Here is a 6,028-nt window from a genome sequence, read left to right on the forward strand (position 1 = left end):
ATGAAGACGTAATATACAGCATGCTATCATTAATAATACTGTATTGCATATTTGGAAGTTACTAAGAGAGTAAAACCTAAAAGTTTTTATCACAAGAAAAAAAAAAACTCTGTAACTATACATAGTGACAGATGTTAACTAATTGTGGTGATCATTTCACAATATATACAAATATTGAATCATTATGTTGTACACCTGAAATTAATACATGATGTATATCAATTATATTGCAATAAAAAAAGATTGAGCTGTTTGGTAGATCTTTGCATATTAGTTTTGTTTGACGTAGGGTAAAAAGGTATGTTTCAGAAGAGGTTAATTTTTTTTTTCTGGCTTCATTCACTTTATTCTTCTCATATAAAACTATGTGGTGGCTATAGCTGGAGCCTGGGTCCTCTGCACAGAAATTCTGGTGTGGGTCTTTACAAGATGGTCAGTGAATTCCTGATACGGAGACTTGGTAAACACCATCTCTCTCCAGAGATCAGGAGTGAGATAACTGTAGGTCTTGGAAATGGCATCAAAAAGTTGCCCAGGGTGGTGGTGCAGCCCCTGGCAGAGGTGTAGTGGTCATCAATTCCGGCCATCATCAGTAGCTTCTTGGGCACAGGGGCTGAGACGGTGCCAGTGTCCCTGGGGGCAGGGATGAAGCGCACCAGCACAGAGCCACAGTGGCCAGTCACCTTGCAAGGGATGGTATGGGGCTTGCCAACCTTGCTCCCCCAGTAGCCTGGCCGCATGGGGACGATGGGGAGCTTGGCCAAAATGATGACCCCACGGATGGCAGTGGCTACCTCCTTAGAGCACTTGACACCCAAACCGACATGTCCGTTGTAATCCCCAGTGGCGTCAAATGCCTTGAACCTGGTCAGCTGGCCAGCACGGGTCTGCTTTTTTTTTTTTTTTTTTCATTAATTATTTTTATTGAATTATTAACGGGTCTGCTTTTGCCAGGAAAAATCTTCAAAACCTCATCCTTGAGGCATGCCCTCCAGGAAAAAGTCAATGATCTCAGATTCCTTGATGGGCAGAGAGAGGAGATGGATCTCCTCCAGGGACTTGATCTTCATGTCCTTGACCAGGCGGCCCAGCTTGGTGACAGGGAGCCACTCCTTGTCCTCTCCGCCTTGCCTCCGCAAGCTCCGCAGCCTCCTCGGAAGCCACCGTGGCCTCCCATTCCAGGCCCCCTCCCCCCCACCTCCGGGCCCTTCCCCAGCACTGGCTTCATCCGCCATTGCTGTTTTTAAGGAGGCAAAGAGCGAGGTCAATGCTACTTTGGATGGCAAACGGTTTCAAAGAAAATAAGGCAACTAGCCTGAGAATGGTATTTATGATATCTCTGCCACAGGAAAAGCACTACATGAACTGCAATACAAACAAAAAACCAATAAAACACACAACCCCAGTCTATCTGGGCCAGAAGAACTTGTAGAAATAAAATAATCTACTGTCTCCCTGAAGGCAGAATATAATGTTTACACCATCTATCACTACAATTTAGCACAGTTTTTGGTTTATGGCAGGCACTCAGTAAATGTTTGTGGAACAAATATTGACTGAACTGAGGCCCAGAATTATGAAGAAATATTCCAGTAAGTATAAGCATAAATAATTTTTAAAAATTTAAGCAGCATAAAAATAAGACCCAAAATCCTTTATATAATTTTATACTTAGTCCACGTTTTTCTGAGTCAACCTGCTTATTCATTTTTTCTATTCCCTTAAAACATATTTACTGAGCATTTACTATGTGCCAGACACTGTTTCTAGGTTCTTCAAACAAAATAGCTTGACATTTGAGTAAAGACCTGAAAAAATGAAGAAATGAGTCATACAGTACAGCTAACTTAAAGGAGTCAAGACATGCAGAGGGGCTGCTTTCTAAGGGGTTTCACTGGAAATTAATGAGGCTCAAAGGAGAAGTGTCTATTCCAGCTCTTTATTATCAGGAGTGGCTGGCAGTAATGTGAGATAGGAGTCAAAGTCTTTAAAGTCAAGGACTGTGGCTTGGGAGTAGCTAGAACTACTACAAACGCCCTGAGGAAGAAGCATCCTTGGATGATCAAAGAACAGAAGGCTCATGAGACTGGAGGTGAATAACCCAGGAAAGAGTAATAGAAGATGAGGTCAGAGGTGAGAGGGGGCCGGGTCTTGGAGGGACTTATAGGCCATAGGAAATACGTTGGATTTTACTCTCAGTGAGAGGGGAAACCATTGACTTGACCTACTCTTAACAATAGACCCTGGGGAGGGGAAGGTGGAGAGGGACTGTTAAAGAGGGTAAAGGTATTGAATTGTGCATTTTTTGGATTTCTTGAGTTTCTTTTCCTCGATTTACATCTTTGTTTTTATGGAGCACATTTTCCTGTTTCTTCTGAATAAACAGCACAGGGGAGATGAAAAAAAAATAGGGGTAAAGGTAGAAATAGAGACCAGTTTTGAAGTTATTGCAATATTTGTGGTGACAGATGCTGGGGAAAGTGGCAATAAAGGTGTGAAATGATAGTGTATTCACTCATTTTCTTTATTATTTAGGTAGTGTTTTTTTCCCCTCTTTTGCTCCTTTGAAAGTAACAGGGAATAAATAAATGTAGCTACATACATGAGTGCTAAAGAATGCCAAGGAAGGGCAAAAATAGACTGAGGATGGGGTTTTATTACTAATACATAGCAATTGTTGGGTGTTTAACATGTTTCAGGCACTGTACAAGCCTTTTAAATACACAAATCACTTAATCTTGCAATAACTCTATGAGGTACCATTACTATTTTCTTTTTTACCAAAGAGGCAACTCAGGGACTGAAAAGTTAAGTAACCTGTTCAAACTTGCACGGCAAAAACAGCAGAAGTAGTACTTGAATCTAAGTCCAGGTTGTTTGTGGAGTCAGGTACCAAAAAAGAAAATTGCTGTAAATTAATTTAAAGATTTACATGTGGAAAAGCACAGAGTGAAAGAAAGAGCAAATCATCTGGGAGGTGAGTTGGGCTGAAATGGAGTGAACACCCATGGATGTGTCGGGGGCAAGGGAGAGAGTGTAAGGAAGTGAGGCGAATGAAGATAGTCAGAGAGAGAGAGTGTGCTACAGTCCTTAAAAGCCAAGAGGAGGGGCTTCCCTGGTGGCGCAGTGGTTGAGAGTCTGCCTGCCAATGCAGGGAACACGGGTTCGAGCCCTCATCTGGGAAGATCCCACATGCCGCAGAGCAGCTAGGCCCGTGAGCCACAATTACTGAGCCTGCGCTTCTGGATCCTGCGCTTCTGGATCCTGCGCTTCTGGAGCCTGTGCTCCACGGCAAGAGAGGCCACGACAGTGAGAGGCCAGCGCACCGCGATGAAGAGTGGCCCCCGCTTGCCACAACTAGAGAAAGCCCTCGCACAGAAACGAGGACCCAACACAGCCATAAAAAAAAAAAAAAAAAAAAAAAAAGCCAAGAGGAGACTCTCAGATATGATATAGTTGGTATTAAGGAGCCATTGTAGGATTTCTAAGATGGAGTCATAAGATAAAAATGTTTCACGGGGGTGGGGTGGGAGGCTCAAAAAGGCAGTGTATGAGAGTGTACTATAGTAGTGTACCATGGTGTAGGAGTGGTTAAGAGTGTATTTATGAGGGCTGGGAGCTGGACTGCTTTCAAGTCCTGGGTCAGCTGCTTACCAATTGTGTGACTTTGGGCACACAATGTCAACCTCAGTTTCTTTCACTGTAAAATGTTAGTAACAATAATACTACATATGTCAGATGATAATTGTGGGGATTAAATGAGTTAATCTCTTTCAAGTGCTTGGGATAGTTCCTAGTACACGGCCAGTGCTTACTCAACGTTAGTTATTATTATTCCCACAGGTACGTACAGAATAGACTGCAGCAGGGATGCAAATCTTGAGTGTTGGGAGAGTACAGACAAGTTGGTGAAAGGACTACTTGCCAGTGGGGGGCAGGAAGGTACAGAATTATGGGGAAGCACACTTCAGAAAGGAAAAATAGCTGCTTGTGTGAAGGTGTGTGAGTCAAGACTTGCAAAGGGGCTGCTTTCTAAGGGGTTTCACCGGAAATTAATGAGGCTCATAGAGGAAGTGCTTAGTCCAGCTGTTTGATATTACCAGGAGTGGCTGGCAGTAATGTGAGACAGGAGTCAAAGTCTTTACAGTCAAGGCCTGTGGCTTGGGAGTAGCTAGAACTGTCCACTGTTTTAGGTCCATCGTATTTTATGTCCATATCTTCATGTCGGTGGAGCAAAGCAACTAAAATATATACATAACATATATATATATAGTAGAAAGACAGAGCTTTACTAAAAATTCTCTGGGCTATTATGATCCTTAAACTATGTATGTCCTTGATAGAGATTTTCACTTGAAGCTCAAGCCTGTAAAAACAGTGCAATCAGCATAATATATGTAATACTTAAAAAAAAATCCTGTTAGCCATAAAAAAAGAATGAAATAATGCCATTTGCAGCAACATGGATGGACCTAGAGATTATCATACTAAGTGAAGTCAGTCAGACAAAGACAAATGTCATATCACTTTTATGTGGAATCTAAAAAAATGATACAAATGAACTTATTTACAAAACAGAAATAGACTCACAGACATAGAAAACAAACTTATGGTTATCAAAGGGGAAGGGGGGAGAGATAAACTAGGAGTTTGGGATTAACATATACACACTGTTATATATAAAATAAACAGTGAAGACCTACTGTATAGCACAGGGAGGTGTATTCTACATCTTGTAATAACCTATGATGGAAAAGAATCTGAAAAAGAATATATATATGTAACTGTAACTGAATCACTTTACTGTACACCTGAAACTAACACAACATTGTAAATCATCTATACTTGAATTTTAAAAATAAATCCTGCATTGTTTTAGGGAGGATTTAGGGGGGATTCATTTTCAAGAATACAAAATGTATAACAGGATCACATAAACTAAAGGTGGGACAAGGTAAAACAGAACTGGAAACAAAGAGCAGAGGCACGAATCAGATTAAGAACACATGGGAGAAAGAGGAACTCTTCATACATTTGCCCCAGGTGGAACACAGGGTTGGTGTTATGCCTTTAAATAGTTGGGCCCATGCTGTACACACACATATACAATTAGAACACAGAGAAAATGAGTGGCTTGTTAGAGGGTCTAATTAACAGCTTGTAAAGAAAGAAACCTTATCGCATGGCTAAGAAAAAAAATCAAGGCAAGGAAAATCTGGAATAAAGGATGGAAAGAAAATTATGGCTTTGAAGTATGAGTTACTTAGAGAAAGTACGGAAAATACACTATGCAGTAAAAAAATAAAAGGATTTTCTTCCTTTATACTTCTGCACTGAGCTGAGAGTAACTCCTGTAACTTGGAGACCGCAGACAAAATGTTACAACATCCATTTCCCCTGGGTTGATAAGTATGAAAAGCTCCGATGTGAGTTAACGCTGCTTTATGAATTTGAATTGTGAAGATAGCACTTACTTTTCAACAACTTGAGGAAAAGAGAGGACCAGAAAAGACTGTAAATGGTAACAGTAAATATGGAATTAAATTACCACTAACGTAATATGCTAAAATACACTTAAAGAATCCGAATTAAAATATGAGTTTTAAAACGCCTTGAGAAAAACATGGACATTCCCCTGATGGCTACAATCCGAAAATATTACATTCTTTTAATTACATTTCCACCCTGAAATGTCCGTTTCGACTTATACGTTTTTTTAAAAAAAATCTTCCTATTTCTATTTCTCTTCAAATAAAACATGAACAGATACACCTTAGAAACTGTCTAACATACTGAAGAAAGACTTGCAGAAAAATTTCACCTGGCCTTTTTAAAGGTGCTACTTGGAAGGGAATTTTAACTCGTTCTAACTACAGAATGGGCAGTAGTATCTACTCGAGCCACAAGGAGCGAATTGTATATTCACATTTATATCTATCTATCTACACATACTTTGGTGGATATGGAGACTTGTTTGGACTTGTACAGACAGGACCCTGTAAATGTGCAAGTCCTTGGTGAGTCAGCT

General features: G+C 40.5%; 1 pseudogene; it reads right to left on the reverse strand.

Moving 5' to 3' along the window:
* Positions 1-363: 363 nt before the first annotated feature.
* On the reverse strand, positions 364-1,235 carry LOC118901049 (annotated as a pseudogene).
* Positions 1,236-6,028: the final 4,793 nt, after the last annotated feature.

Source organism: Balaenoptera musculus, chromosome 9 (genome assembly GCF_009873245.2).
Source record: "Balaenoptera musculus isolate JJ_BM4_2016_0621 chromosome 9, mBalMus1.pri.v3, whole genome shotgun sequence".
Classification (NCBI taxonomy): domain Eukaryota; kingdom Metazoa; phylum Chordata; class Mammalia; order Artiodactyla; family Balaenopteridae; genus Balaenoptera; species Balaenoptera musculus.